Genomic DNA, 15,255 nt, shown 5'->3' on the forward strand with positions numbered 1-15,255 from the left:
AGGTGTCAGACATTCCGATATATAAGATGGAGCGAGATTATTTAAGGCTTTGTAAACCATAAGCAGTATTTTAAAGTCAATTCTGAATGACACAGGTAACCAGTGTAGTGACATCAAAACTGGAGAAATGTGCTCGTATTTTCTTTTCCTAGTTAGGATTAAGAGCAGATTCTTGTTATGTATGTGCCACTGCTAAACCCTATCTCCTAGTTGTATCCCTTCCCAATAATCTTTTTAATTGTGATATTTTTAAGAATGCACATACTTTTCCTGGTTGCCCTTTCAAGTGTATCTTAATGTGAGGAAGTACACACTAGAAATGCTCCTAACTGAAAAGTAAGGATTGTGTGTATTGTGTTCAGCAACAGTTGCTGTACCTTTATTCTTAACAACACTGTGCCTGATGGTTCCATTACTCGTGCTTTAGCTGGCCTTGCCTCCCTATCTATCGAATTAGCAGAAAACTCAGGAATAACTAACCCTTTCAATGAACCAATGATGATTGGTTCGGTTCTTGGGCTGGTTGGATTAAAACTATTTTCATAACTGTCCTTATTTCTCTGGCAGTTTTCATGCTCTTGGGTTGCTGCCTTATCCCGTGCATCCGAGCCCTTCTACGAAGGTTTATTAACTCCTCCATTACTAAGGCTTATCTTCTCAGCGCTGACCCTGACTCCCAGAACACACCTTTTCTTCCATCCCCCGATCCCTTTCCCCGATCTCTTTCCCAACTATGATGATGCAAATGTCTGATTATTTAATGTGCACATTTTATGTGCAAAGGGGGGAATTGAGGAAGAAAAAAAAACATTATTAACTGTAATGATTATAAGTATGTAACTCACAAATAACAGGACTAAGTTTTGTATTAATCATGCCGCAGAGAGTTATATGATTTATTACTTCTATATGAATTTGTTCTTCATTTAGGTAGAAAAAGAATTAAGCTTGTGCACAGAATTATATGATTAACTTACATTCTTTTATGAGAAAATGCTGACCTCTTGATACTAACAGAACACCCTGTGATATTATAAATCAAAAAGAAACACTTAGAGTACAAATGTTTGTGCTGGGGCTGTTAAAAGTGCATCACACTTTATACAGAATGCCCATCACAGGACACCAACCACTGAACGTCAAGCTTGTAACACTAGTTGGTTATGATGTTCGTGTTGGAGGTGGTTGGTAGAAAGGGTTGTCCCATTTTTATTTGCCACAAATTTAGTCAGCCTGACTGACCCAATGCCCTCGGCCCAGCGCAGGCTCCACCCTTTCTGCCGAGGATGCATTAAAAAGGAGCATGCCCTAAGCACCACATCTCATTTGGACCTTAACCCTGGTTGTGGAAGAAGCTCCTGACCTAATGGAAGCCTACCTATTTCCTTGTTTCTGGCTATTTGTTTGTTAGAAAGGCTGGATTGACGAACTTTTCTTTCTACTGTAGTAAGCCACAATACCTTTTTCTTTAGTATACAGAGTTTTCTGGCTGGCACCACAACATTTACCATGGGCTCCTCCAGTTTTCCTGGCCTTCACACCTTGTATTTGAACCTGGGACTTGTGTCTGGGGTTTAGGGTGCTACGACGGCCCCAACAGGTTGCAAGGTCCTGAATACATCATGGGTCAGGAGACAAGAAGACAACACTCACCCAGGCAACCATCACTTTCAGCTATTATCATCAATAATAAAAATCCTTCCAATATAAATTATGTTTGTTTTGTGTTTCTTTTATAAAGAGTTACTTGATGTATTATGAGGCAGGAGTGCAATTCAGCAGTACATTACTTCTATAATATATTATGCTTTATATATTTGTGTTATGTGCAATATGTTTTTCACTACTGCTGTATATAATGTTGTGATGTATTGCATGCTGAGTTATTAAATTGTATTTAGCTTGTTATGTGTATGAATGGTGCACTAAGAGAAACTCCTACCAACTATGTTGTCTGGCAATAAAGTTCAATTTATATTCTTTTGCAGAATTCTGGACAATATTAACACTTAATACCATTCAGTCTGAAATGTAAAGAGTTAACAAAGATGAGGTAAAGACACAAATTAACATGGCTGCTTTGCAATATTAAAAAAATGGTTTGGAAACTTATGCAAAAACAGGACAGGGCTGACAACAACACCAGAGGCTGTTTGGATGTGGCATTCCTGTGACATTTTCTATTAGTCTCTGGCTGCAAATGGGCACTCTTTAGTGAACAGTATGTTGGCAGTGGCACGACAAGAGGAGATGTCAACAGACTTCAGTTAATCAGAAAAGCCAGCCATGTTCTGTGAATACAATACAATACAATTTATTTTTGTATAGCCCAAAATCACACAAGAAGTGCCGCAATGGCAGTGGCGCAGTGGGTAGCGCTGCTGCCTCGCATCTGGGGACCTGGGTTCGCTTCCTGGGTCCTCTCTGCGTGGAGTTTGCATGTTCTCCCCGTGTCTGCGTGGGTTTCCTCCAGGAGCTGCGGTTTCTTCCCACAGTCCAAAGACATGCAGGTTAGGTGGATTGGCGATTCTAAATTGTCCCTAGTGTGTGCTTGGTGTGTGGGTGTGTTTGTGTGTGTCCTGCGGTGGGTTGGCACCCTGCCCTGGATTGGTTCCTGCCTTGTGCCCTGTGTTGGCTGGGATTGGCTCCAGCAGACCCCGTGACCCTGTGTTCGGATTCAGCGGGTTGGAAAATGGATGGATGGGATGGAAGTGCCGCAATGGACTTTAACAGGCCCTGCCTTTTAACAGCCCCCCAGCCTTGACTCTCTAAGAAGACAAGGAAAAACTCCCAAAAAAAACCTTGTAGGAAAAAATGGAAGAAACCTTGGGAAAGGCAGTTCAAAGAGAGACCCCTTTCCAGGTAGGTTGGGCGTGCAGTGGGTGTCAAAAGAAGGGGGTCAGTACAATACAATACAATACACAGAACAGAGCAATCCTCAATACAGTATAAATAAAAAAAAATTCTGAAGTAAAAAAAATAAAAATTTTAGAAGTACGGAGCAGAATTTAACAGTAGATGATATCATATAATAAGATTTGGATATTTTTAGAGTCCTGTAGACCTCATCCATCAATCTGCCTCCCCCATTTGGCCATTCCACGGCTGAAACAGTGCTGATGAAAGGACCCCTCTTTCCCACGATTCCTGTGATCCTCCATCGGGGATGACTTTACTTTAGGCAGGCAAAACAACTTGGCAGGTGGGCCGTGGCACCAAGTGCCACATTTGAGTACCGAGAAGAGAAACAGAATAGGTGAGGGTTAGTATCCAATTATAACTATCATGTTACTTTATGTTTTAGTGCTAATGACTAACAACAGAGATGCAGTCTGCACAGTTAATCAGCAGCTCTAGTCAGGATATGCTAAACTGAAGTAGTGAGTCTTCAGCCGGGATTTAAAACCTGAGACTGAAGGGGCATCTCTTATAGTAGCAGGCAGACCATTCCACAGTTTAGGGGCCCTATAACTAAAAGCTCGCCCTCCCATTGTTATTTTATTAATCCTTGGAACCATAAGCAGACCGGCATCTTGAGATCTTAATGTGCGCTCTGGTTTGTAAGTTAAGATAAGTTCAGACAAGTAAGCCGGACCTTGGCCATTGAATGCTTTTTGGATTAACTGGAGGCTGTATAAAGAACAGTTTGAACATCCAATGAAAACTGCATTACAGTAGTCAGTCCTACTAGAGATAAATGCATGACTTAATTTCTCAGAATCCTGTTTATTTAGAAAGCGACTTAATTTCCTAACATTTTTAGGATGGAAGAAACATGTTTTGGACAACTTTGTAATATGCGCTTTAAATGACATGCTAGAGTCAAAGATAACTCCTAGATTGTGGGCTGATTCAGTAAAATTAATTGGGATTCCAACTGAGTTAAATGATGACAAAATATTGTTATGATCAGCGTCATTCCCTCCAACAATTAACATCTCTGTTTTATCTGTGTTTAAAGACAAGTAGTTCTCATTCATCCACTCCTTTAATTCGCTAACACAACTAATTAAAGACAACATCGGAGAAACTTCATTTGATTTAAATGAAAGGTATAACTGGGTGTCATCTGCATACGAGTGAAAATTAACAATATGTTTCCTAATGATAGATCCCAGTGGAAGCACGTAAAGTGAAAACAGTAAAGGTCCCAGTACTGAGCCCTGCGGGACACCATATTGAACTTCTGTGTATAATGATGGAGTACTGTCAGCACATTTCTGTACATATTGGAATCGATTTGATAAATAAGAACTAAACCAAGCAAGCATGGTGCATGTAAGCCCAACATCATTTTCTAGCCAGTGCAGTAAAATAGAATGGTCGATGGTGTCAAATGCTGCACTTAATGAGCCTTGAAAGTCTGAAATAAGTAAGAAAGTAAGTAAGTGAACTTTAATGTCATTCAAACCATACAACAGTACAACAACGGATACATAAATGAAATGCAGAAATTGTGTTTCTCCAGGCTCAATGTGCAGACATAAAAGACTGGTGCATAAAAGACAAGCGCGCGCAAGACAACATACAGACATTACAAACATTTCACTTCTTACACAGAAAGTAGGTAAGACAGCGTAAGACAGCACAAGGCAGCACAGTACAAACAAGAAAAACAAAAGATATATATAAATGTAAGCCAGTCAGTGGGTGAAATATAATATGAAAGAAGATATTCCACATTGTTTCACATTGATTGTGATATTGCACTATATGGATACAATATTTATACATAATATATACAATAAGATGTTTTTATTTTTATTCTAGCCACAATACATATCATAGACTGGTAAGAGAAGAATAAAACAAATGTCTTGCTGTCTGGTGCCCTAGGTATATCATTGGCCCCTTTCCTCTGTATTCACGTGTGTGCAAACATCTTTTCACCAGTGCTCCCTCTCTCTTCCCGTAAGGCCTGCTCCTCAGACTCTCTCATTATTGTTGACGTGCCATTCTTGCCTCTTGCCTGGTTTTATACTTTCCATCATTGAATCATCTACATGCCTTTAGTCCTGCCATCAGAGAGTTGCAGTAGACCAACAGTAACTTCTAACTTGTGTCAATTCTCCCATTATTCTGAACACTGTTTCATTAGGAGGAGTATATAAAGGATTCTCCCACTGATGTAAGCAACGTTTCAGAGGAGGGGAGTATGGGAGTTCCCATCAATTTATCCTGACTTTGTAAAGGAGTGTTTGTTACTCATTTATTTCATTCTATCCTTGGAAAGTTAAGTCGTTAGCATCTCCAAGACAAGGCAGAGACCTCATATGCTTAGCTTTAAGTTACATTGAATTAACCTTTGAGACAAACTCAATCCTCTTCCTGTTATTCAATAATTAATTCTGTTAAAGCTTCACATATATATATTCTACGCCGGACCAGGGGACGGTGTAGTGTGCTAACTGTCTCTTTCAGTCTCTTGACCATCCATGGGAAATCCCACATGGTTCTGACGCCACTGATGACATCACTTCCGGTCCCGAAAACGTCACTTCTGTTTATTTCCTGCACCACTGATGACGTCAATTCCGGTAAACCTACTGAAGAAGAAGTCACTTCCAGTTTACACCGATGATGTCACTACTCGTTCCAGTGCCACTGATGATGTCACTTCCCGGTTCCGGCAAAAATGAAGTAATTTCCCTGTACTGTTCTTTAAAACCACCATCGTACCTCAAAACAAACGAGTTCTGTTTTGGACTCTGCTCTATGAACATCTCTGTTCAAATTTAATCAGTTTTGTAGCCAGGAAACAAAATATGGGTGGATGCCCCAAACCTTTACAATGTCTGAGACTTATACTTGTGACAATATATATATATATATTTATATATCTATATATATATATCAGTCAGTCAGTCATTTTCCAACCCGCTATATCCTAACACAGGGCCACGGGGTTCTGCTGGAACCAATCCCAGCCAGCACAGGGCGCAAGGCAGGACAAACCCTGGGCTGGGCATCAGCCCACTGCAGGACACACACACCCACACATTAAGCACACACTAGGGACAATTTAGGATCGCCAATGCACCTAACTTACATGTCTTTGGACTGTGGAAGGAAACTGGAGCACCCGGAGGAAACCCACAGAGAAACGGGGAGAACATGCAAATTCCATGTGGGGAGGACCTGGGAAGCGAACCATTTTTTTCATTATGTCTGAGACCTGCTCTTTTGAGAAATTTGACAGCCTGAGCTCATACTAGCTGATTTATTTAGACATTTTGACTTATTTTAATGATTCTTAGGTTTCTGCATTGATTATTTAAGAAGAAAAGGCAGTCTTTGCATAATTTATTCTCATTTGTAAAACTCCTCTACTAGACATGTGGCTTTATAAAAATATCTTTAGGTCTTAAGAGTTAGTTTTTGCGAATTACTGATAAAGAGCCAAGTGCTTTATTATTTACCCATCTTACACACCCATGCAAATTAGTGAGATCACATATTCATTTTTTTTATCATTGATGTATTTACATAGTCTAAATATTTAAAAGTGTATACTATGCCCACACGTTTAGAGATCCTGAGACCTCATCTGCTGAGAAGATCACCATGTTTGCTGTGAAAGCAGTTTGCTTCCTTGCCACTATCGCTTTGCTTCTTGCAATGGTTGCTGCGGTGAGTACTAATGCTCTACTCCTTCCATATTTATGGGCAGTGTAGCTAATTCACTCTAAAAATGAAATAAATTTTGCTGGGTCTTCTCAGACATAGCCACTTTCCACATTTGGCACACATTATTGTGTCATACATTTAATATATGAAATGGAGCAATTTGCCATTCATGTCCATCAATCTACTCTCCATAGCACATAGTGGCAAAGTGGAGATGTGTGTTCAGTAAGATCTGGAAATTGGTTTGTAATCTGATTCCAAATAAAAACCTGAAATCCCTCATTCACAGAAGTATTCAGACCCTTCATTCAGTACTTTTCAGAAGCCCCTTTGGCATTAATTTTTGGAAGATTATTTGTGTCAAATCTAAATGCAATCAAATGTGCAAATGTCGGGGCAAGGGGCATCAACAGTTAGGGAAAGAGGTGGTCCATTCACAAGTGTGATGTAATTGGAAATTAGAAGGTGAACAGAAGGGAGTTGATAAGGCAGGGAGTCCACCATCTCGTCGAACGGGTGGAACCTGGCAATTGAAGTTTATTCTCTTGCATGTTGAAAGAAGGGAAAAACAGTCTAATATGTGTTTATCACAGAGGGTATGAATAAAGAGCTACAAAGAAACCAAGCTTGGTGACACAAAGAAATGTTTTGCTGTACTCAGTATGTACAATAGTTAAAATCGTTAATAATACACACATTGACAATTTAACTGCATTGCCTAATTTTACTCGTGTAAAAAGAAAACAACTTTAGATGACTTAATGTAAGTATAAATATTTTCAGTAACATCTAAAATGCACTTGCTTATCATTTTCTTTCTGTTCTCTTCAGACAACTCGCTTCTTTGCTCTGTCTGATCCACGTTCAGTGTGGGACACACAATGTCACCACACAGCAGGTTGGCGACTTTTCTTAACTTAAATGGGCAGAATGACTCATTGCCTGATTGGAGACGTGCGTGGTACAAATTCAAGAAAACAGCTGGTTTGATAAATCACTTGAATTCAGTTATTTAAGGTTTTTTTTGAGGGGTCCTGAACAAATATGTTCAGGCCATTTTAGAATTTCTTTGTAGTGGAAGCAGTACTTGATTTATTTTCACATTTGCTTTGCTTAACTCCTTGACATGTCAAAGACATACAGGGGACAAATGCTTTTTATGTCATCACTTTTCTGGGGGCATACAACACTTTTTCAATGTGCTGGAAGGGCACCAACAAATGTGTCCACATCTGTGTCATGTTTTACATATTGTGTTATGTTGTCTTATGCTAAAATCATTTGCATCAATTTTTCTCACATCAAGCAACACTCAGTATTTCAGAATGAAAGCACAGTACTTTAGACATTTTTGCAAACTGTAATAAATATAATAAAGTGAAATCTCACATCAACAGAAGTATTCAGACACTGTGCAATGTCACTAGAAATCAGACTCAGGAGCACCCCATTTTATTTATCATCAATGAGACGTTTGGACACCTTGCTTGGAACCCACCTGTGTTGAATTCATTTGATTTCACCAATTAGGAAAGGCACACACCGGTCTATATAAGGTCCCACAGATGAGCAGAAGTGGTAGACCTGTGGCTAAGGATCTGCGCTGGTGTCAGGAAGGTTGTCAGTTCAAAGCCTGCTTGAAGTTTTCCAAAATAACACCTGAAGGACTTTTAGACTGTGAAAAAAAAGAATCTCTGGTCTGATGAAACCAAGTTTAGCATCATGTCTGGAGTAAACCAGGGACCACTCATCAACTTCTGAATACTAAAGTATAGTGGAGGCAGCATCACGCTGTGGGGCTGGTGACTTAAAAGAAGTAAGATTTGAGGGAAAGCTGAAACAAAGTACAGAGATATCCTTAACACTGGAATTATCTTAAGCCTACAAAAAAACTCGTAATCCTGGCCCACCTTAAAACCCTTCGCACCTTTCCGTCAGCGTCTTTTGTGTTGTAAATGTGTCGATTAGCACAAGCAGCAAGCAGCCTGCTATCCCATCAACCTCACCACTGCAGCTCAATTCACAAAGAAGGTTCTCAGTTCTCATTGTTTATCTTGGAGTGAAGTACTGAAGTTGTAGAAGGTAAATAATACATCGTCATTTTGAATACATACATTTTATGTGTGTTCCATGTCTACAACAATTATGTAAACACATTGTTAACACAGAAAAGTTTTTCATGTTTTAGTAATAAATGACAAAATGTAGACATGAACTGTATAATGTGTGAAGCCTGAAGTCCAAATATCAAATAAACACTTTCACTAAAGGTACAAGTATCACAAAACAAGTGCACTTTTATTCAAGAATATTACAGAAGGAAAAGAAAGCGCGTTAGGGTAGGCTATTGATATGACAGCTTCTGTGGTGCAGCGGTGAGAACTGCTGACTCCTAATCAAGAGGTCGCTGGTTTGATCCTGGCCACCTGCCAAATTTACTGTTTTGAGTAGTGAGTTGCTCTTATTGTTAATATTATACAATAAAAACATACATTTGATTTGCGTCTATAACAGCCTATGTACTGTAAATTTATAGTACTTGTAAATCAGTGTTTTTTTTTCAGTTTTATTCCCTCAGTCACGTTCACGCTCCCACAGAGCCAACCCCACCCCACCCCACCCCACCCCTCAAACCCCCGATCTAACTCTGTTTTCAAATAAAGACGTGGTATAACAAACTTGTTTTATTATACCGCCTCTTCATTTGAAAACAGTGACAAATCTTGTGTGTGAACGAGAATGGGACTGGGAAAACTATGGACATGGGTGTGAGTGGTGCGCATGACTGGGTATGATTGTCGATGTGAATTTTATTTATTCAGTTTTATTCTTGAGTGTTGCTGCTCACGCTGAATTAGTATGCACCTTCTGGTCCATGATGTCAAAGCCGCACTGACAAAAAAGAGAGACATACGTATATATGACATTTGGAATAATTCATTTTATGACCTGTATCATACATAGTGTAGCACCTGTAAGTACTGAGTAAAGGGTATACATTCTTACAATAATTTGCTACTTCAGATTTGTATTTTTAATTATTTTGCAGAAATGTATTTTTCACTATTAGTCATTCTGGAGTATTGGGAGTTGCTTGATGAATAAAAAATTAATGTAGATGATTTTAGCACAAGACTGCAACATGTGAAAACACTGGAGGGGTCTGAATACTTTTTGAATCCACCATACAAGGGAATGTATTGACATGTTGATGATGATATTCCAGAGGTCTACATTTCATTTAATTTTCAATATGTCAGCTTCTCAAGGAATTTCATTGTTTTCTTTTGGAAAGGGGCAACTGTTGCCTTACGGAGCAGGTGGTTATATTGATTCCGTCAAAATGCAAGCGATAATGGCAGCTAATTGATCACCACAGGCTTTTAAAATGCAATGACACATACAATGGAGTAGCTGCTCTCTTACAGCTCTGAACGTTTCGCAGTCATCTGAGAGCCCATCAGGGATTCTTTATTTTTATTTTATTTCATTGTCAGTTTACTGTGATTGTCATGGAAACTTATCATTGATATAAAAAACCGAAATGTCCTGTGATTATCATGTGAAGTTATCACTGATACAGAAAATCATTTCTCTACTCTTCTGATCAATCACATATTTCTCTCTTTCAGCGACCTCCGAACTACAATCTCCACCCAATAGCATGTAAGAATTTCATTATAATATATGAACCTTAAAACAATTTGAACTTATTATGTAATATGGTTTGTTTTGTAATGAGTTCCCATGAGATTTGGTGATTGCAGGAAAACACATACAGTGCTCTCCATACTGTTTGGGACAAAAACAAATTTTTATTTGATTTCCCCCTCTGCTCAACTCAAACAATCTAGACGTGAATAGAGTGCACATTGTAGACTTTCACATTAGTGGATTCTCATACATTTCTGTCACACCATGTAGAAATGACATCAGTTTATCTACGTGGTCACTCGATTTCAGTGCACCGTAATGTTTATGACCCAGCAATGGCAGGTCTATTAAAGCTGTCATATTTAGGACTTTGTCGCATATTCCTCACATGCAATGACTGCTTGAAGTCTGCAATTCATAGACATCACCAGGTGCTGAGGATCTTCTCTCATAATGTTCTGCCAAGTTTCTAACGCAGCCATCTCATCAGCCCCTGCTTGTTTTGTCAACATCCAGTAACAACGGGCAAACAAGATACTCCTTGCACAGATAATGAAATAAAAAAAACAGGAACAGTGTGATGTCCTGGGTCTTCTTAGACCGGCCTTGGCTGTGTACCGGAAATCTGCCAGCTGAAAAGGTGTTACCTGATATAAGCCATTTTTAATATCTCTTCTCCAATTATGAAAAATATGTCAGGATTTCTCCTTACTTTCTGTCTTCTCCATCCTCTTCATCTTTTCCCACTTCTGTGTGTGGTCAGCGTGATTGATTAACTTTCTCCATGCTGCTCGGACCTGCACCTCCACTTTAGTCAGACCCTATTCATTCAGATCCTCTTTTACTTTATCCATCCTCCTCCAATTTGGCATCCATCATTTTCTCTTCCTTTCCCATCTCCATCCACATATTCATTGACTGTTCTCATCACATGTCCATACCAAATTCAGCCTACTTTCCTATACTTTCTTAGATATGTTTGTTGTAACCTCTGATTGTCTCATTTCTTATTCTGTTCTTTGTAACTCCACACATCCAGCTCAACGTTCTTTTTTCTGTCACATGTAACTTCTTCTCCTGCTGTATTCCTGTTACTGCCCAATCCTCACATACAATCCTCAATTACTTTTCAGGTACTCCTTTACCTGACGTGGTACATTCTCCATCGGTAAACACAATATGCAAACCTTATGCAAAGACTGCATCAGTTGTTCCTATCCCTGACATAAAACCAAACTGCTCTCCACTATGGTGGTCTCTTCTCTAAGCCGTCTCTCTTTAACCCTTTACCAAATTTTCATTGTCCATAACTTCAGCTTTATTCCTCTATAGTTTCCACAATCCTGAATCTCACCCTTCTCCTTATATATGGGTACAGTCACACTGTTGCCTTTCCAGTTTTCATTCTTTTTAGTGCCTCCTTTACTTCCTCCCTCCTTACTCTTGGTACTTGTCCTTCATTTAGGACACCATCCCCAAATGGCACCCTTGGATTTTCTTCATTCCACAGCCTTTCACAGTACCTCTTCCATCTATTCTTGATCCTATCATGCTTAAATAAGACCACACCTTGCTCAGCTCTCCTCTGCTTTATCTGACTAAAATCCTTCCCATCCATGTTCCGACTCTTCGCTATGCTAAAAGTGTTTTTTCCCTTCTTTTCTCTCCAATTTTTCATACACCTTCTCCAAAATCAGTCCCTGAGCTCTTGCCACCGTCTTCTTGTTTGTTTGCCAATTCATTTATTTATCTTCCTTCCTCACTGATTGTCTTCTTTGCGTCCTTCTTAGCCTTTATCACATCCTGAACCTCTCTGTTCTACCACCATGTCTCTTTGTCCCCATGTGGGCTCCTTCCTGTTGTCTTATCCCAACATCTCTTCACCTTCAATGAATACAACTTTGCTATTCTTCTCCCACAATTCCTCCATAGTCTCAAATGACTGCACTTCATTTCAAACTTTCTTCCTAAACCTGTTCATCAGCCTCTTCATCTTTAAATCTCCACCACTTCATCCCTGGTGCTGCTTGCTCTGATTTTATTCTCCTGCTGATTCTGATCTCCCTGTCCATCACCACACCTGACTCTGATTCACCTGGATGAAGTCGAGCAGCTCCTTTTATCTTAGACCTGAGAGTAGTTCCAGTGCCAGGGCGGAACCCATTTGATGCATTTCCAGGTGAATCAGAAGGTCTACAAAGTAGAGATCTTGTATCTCTGCAGTAACCTCCTCGCTACCTCCTGAGAACCCGACAAGCCTGTCTTATTGGCCAACATTCCTCATGTCTGTACAAGTAGCGCCACCGAGGAATGCTGCCATCTACATCATACTTCCCCATATGCACCATCCATCACACCATCAAATCTGACAAGTCCCAGTCATTGTCCCAACATTTAGTATCCCCACTCTTACCTTTAACTTACACTTTTCTTTCCCCTCTACCACTCTTGTTCTTCTTCTGGACTAACTTTTTTAGCCAGGTCCATCCTTGGCCTGGTAACACTTTTTTCAATTCAATTCAATGTTATTACAGCATAACTGAGTAATTTTGTTATTTTACACAAGATACATAAAATTGCAAATTACAGTGCTAAGAAAAGATAAAAGACACTGGAAAATGTTGTGGATTGCAGAAATAGTGCAATATCTGTGTGTATAATTATCAAAACACACGGAGGATGTGGGTTTCTCTTTTGAAGAAGGTTCTGGAAAATATGAAACCGACCTTCTGCAATCAGTGACAGCAGCGATAATTTGCCTTGTGCTGTAAAAGTGGCTCCGTCCTTTGGATGAGCCATAAAATCGAGGTCCTGATTCTCTGTGATCATAAAAGATCCTTGTGAAGAGCAGGGTGTATCCTGATATTCTGGCTAAACTGGCCACCAAGGCCTTGTCATTCTGGCCCCCTAATCATCCTCTGTCTCTAATTGGCTAACTATCTCTCAGCACTTCACCAGCTAGTGTGTGCTGAGTGTAATGGCACAAAAGTGGCTGCCGTCGCATCATCCAGATGGATGCTGCACATTGATGGTGGTTGAAGTGGCTCCCCACTCAGTATGTAAAGAACTTTGAGCAGTGAAAAGCACTATATAAATGTAAAGAAATGTTATTTTTAATATTAGTGGTTGGTGAATTTCTTGGGTCTCATAATTATCATGCTTTTCTTATGTCCACTAGAAGTGTAGTCATTTTCAGTCTGATATTTTTGATTTATTTGTGTTTACTTTATTCCTGAGCAGAATCCTTTACATTTTTTCAGAGTACATCATTTTAATGCTTTGTTTCTCTTATAGACGTTCGAGATTTTCACAAGTAAGGCACTGTGTGTGAGACACTGTATGAGTCTGTCATTGTCTTTTCATTCTCTGTGTTCCAATCAATTTACTGTTACAGAAATGGGCAAAAAGGATTGAGCTTTACTTTCAGCAACAACAAAAATGTATTATGTGTAACAAAAAAAAAGGAAATGCTATCACATTAACAGAATTACAGTAGAAAAGACAAGTCTTGTGCATACTGAGGTAATGGTGCAGATTTAGTGCACATCTTTCATGCAATTTGTTTTGAAACAGTCACCGACGCACATAGTCACTGCTCAAGCAGATGTTGAAAGATTTTTTTTTGTAATATTTTGTATGTTGCCCCTGCATGACTGGGGTCACACATGCACGCCAGCGTGTCTTCTTCCAGGCTCGCCTAAATGAAGTAATACAACCGCAGGAAGAGAGGGGGCACTACTGCTTCTGCCAGTCTTATTTCCTTCTTCCCTCACAGCCACAAGTAACCATCCCTTGAGGGCACAGAAACAAAAGAAGCCCCACCCCTTCTGGTCAGAAATAAAAGGAGACCGTCCATGGAGGATGGCGACTCATTTTAGATGTTGACCAGGCTTCTGCTCTACCCTAAGACAGAACTACTTCCATGTGAAATGGTAGATTGAAACGACTATTTATTGACAAGAAAACACACATTAAAATGCTTGAGTTTTGTTCCATTGTTTGCTTTTTGTTGAAATTAAACAGTTTTTTTCTACCCACTTCACACCCCAAGCAGTCTACTTTTGTCCTGCACCTTTATTTCAAGGTGCAAATCTGCAAACTGTTCTGAAAAATATGTTCTCACTTTGTCATTTTGGGTTACTGAATATAGACTGATGGACAAAAATTGACAATTTATCCATTGGAAATGAAGTCTACAACACCATAAAGTGTGTAGAAAGTGAAGGGACCTGAAAGCTTTGTGAATCCAGTGCATTTCACGTAGAGTTGGAGCAGTCTAGCGATTAGCTAAACAAGCAGGCTTGATGGACAGAGTGATCTCATCTTTTTTGCTAAATTTCTTAGGCTTCTGATGTTCTCTGCAACTCATTTTTACTTAAGTTTGTTAAAACATCTTCTATTGTGTGTCGTAACCCATCTTGGCTTTTTAGTCTCATCCCTTCAGCTGACAACTGTCTTTTTTGTCCATTGATGTCCTGCAGTCCTTTCATTGAATGTTTAATTATGTTTGCTGCAACCTGCTCATTCATCTTTGTTTCTTTTTTCTTCTCAGTTGAAGAGATGTCAAGCATCCACTGAAGCCTTTAATCATTAATATCCCTGTGTAGTCAAATTGTAATAAAGTAGTCATGCATACCTATTCCTTGTGTCTTCTTTTGTCAATCCAGATTGATAACATAGATCTATCACTCCGCCATGATGTCTCTTATGGATTCTTTTGATTTCAGACATTTCTGTTTTTGATACATTACAGATACCACAGCTAGACACTCTCAGTGCAGAGGAATTGCATAAACCTCGGACACTATCACAATTACTAGTAGCTATAAACTCACTTCAGTGTGGGAATGCACCAGGCCTGGTTGGCTACCTTGCTGAATTTTATAAATAAAATTCAATTTATCCTTAAACCACTGGAACTGGCTATAGTTTTCCCATCCATCCATTATCCAACCTACTATATCCTAACTACAG

At 39.4% G+C, this 15,255-nt stretch overlaps 1 long non-coding RNA gene across 1 annotated transcript; it reads left to right on the forward strand.

The window, feature by feature from the left end:
• Window positions 1–10,258: 10,258 nt before the first annotated feature.
• On the forward strand, window positions 10,259–14,920 carry LOC114647716 (uncharacterized). The gene is made up of 3 exons (XR_007934578.1): window positions 10,259–10,293; window positions 13,576–13,594; window positions 14,834–14,920. It is a non-coding gene; the product is annotated as an uncharacterized LOC114647716 (long non-coding RNA).
• The last annotated feature ends 335 nt before the right edge of the window (window positions 14,921–15,255 follow it).

The sequence above is a fragment of the Erpetoichthys calabaricus genome, chromosome 3 (genome assembly GCF_900747795.2).
Source record: "Erpetoichthys calabaricus chromosome 3, fErpCal1.3, whole genome shotgun sequence".
NCBI lineage: Eukaryota > Metazoa > Chordata > Cladistia > Polypteriformes > Polypteridae > Erpetoichthys > Erpetoichthys calabaricus.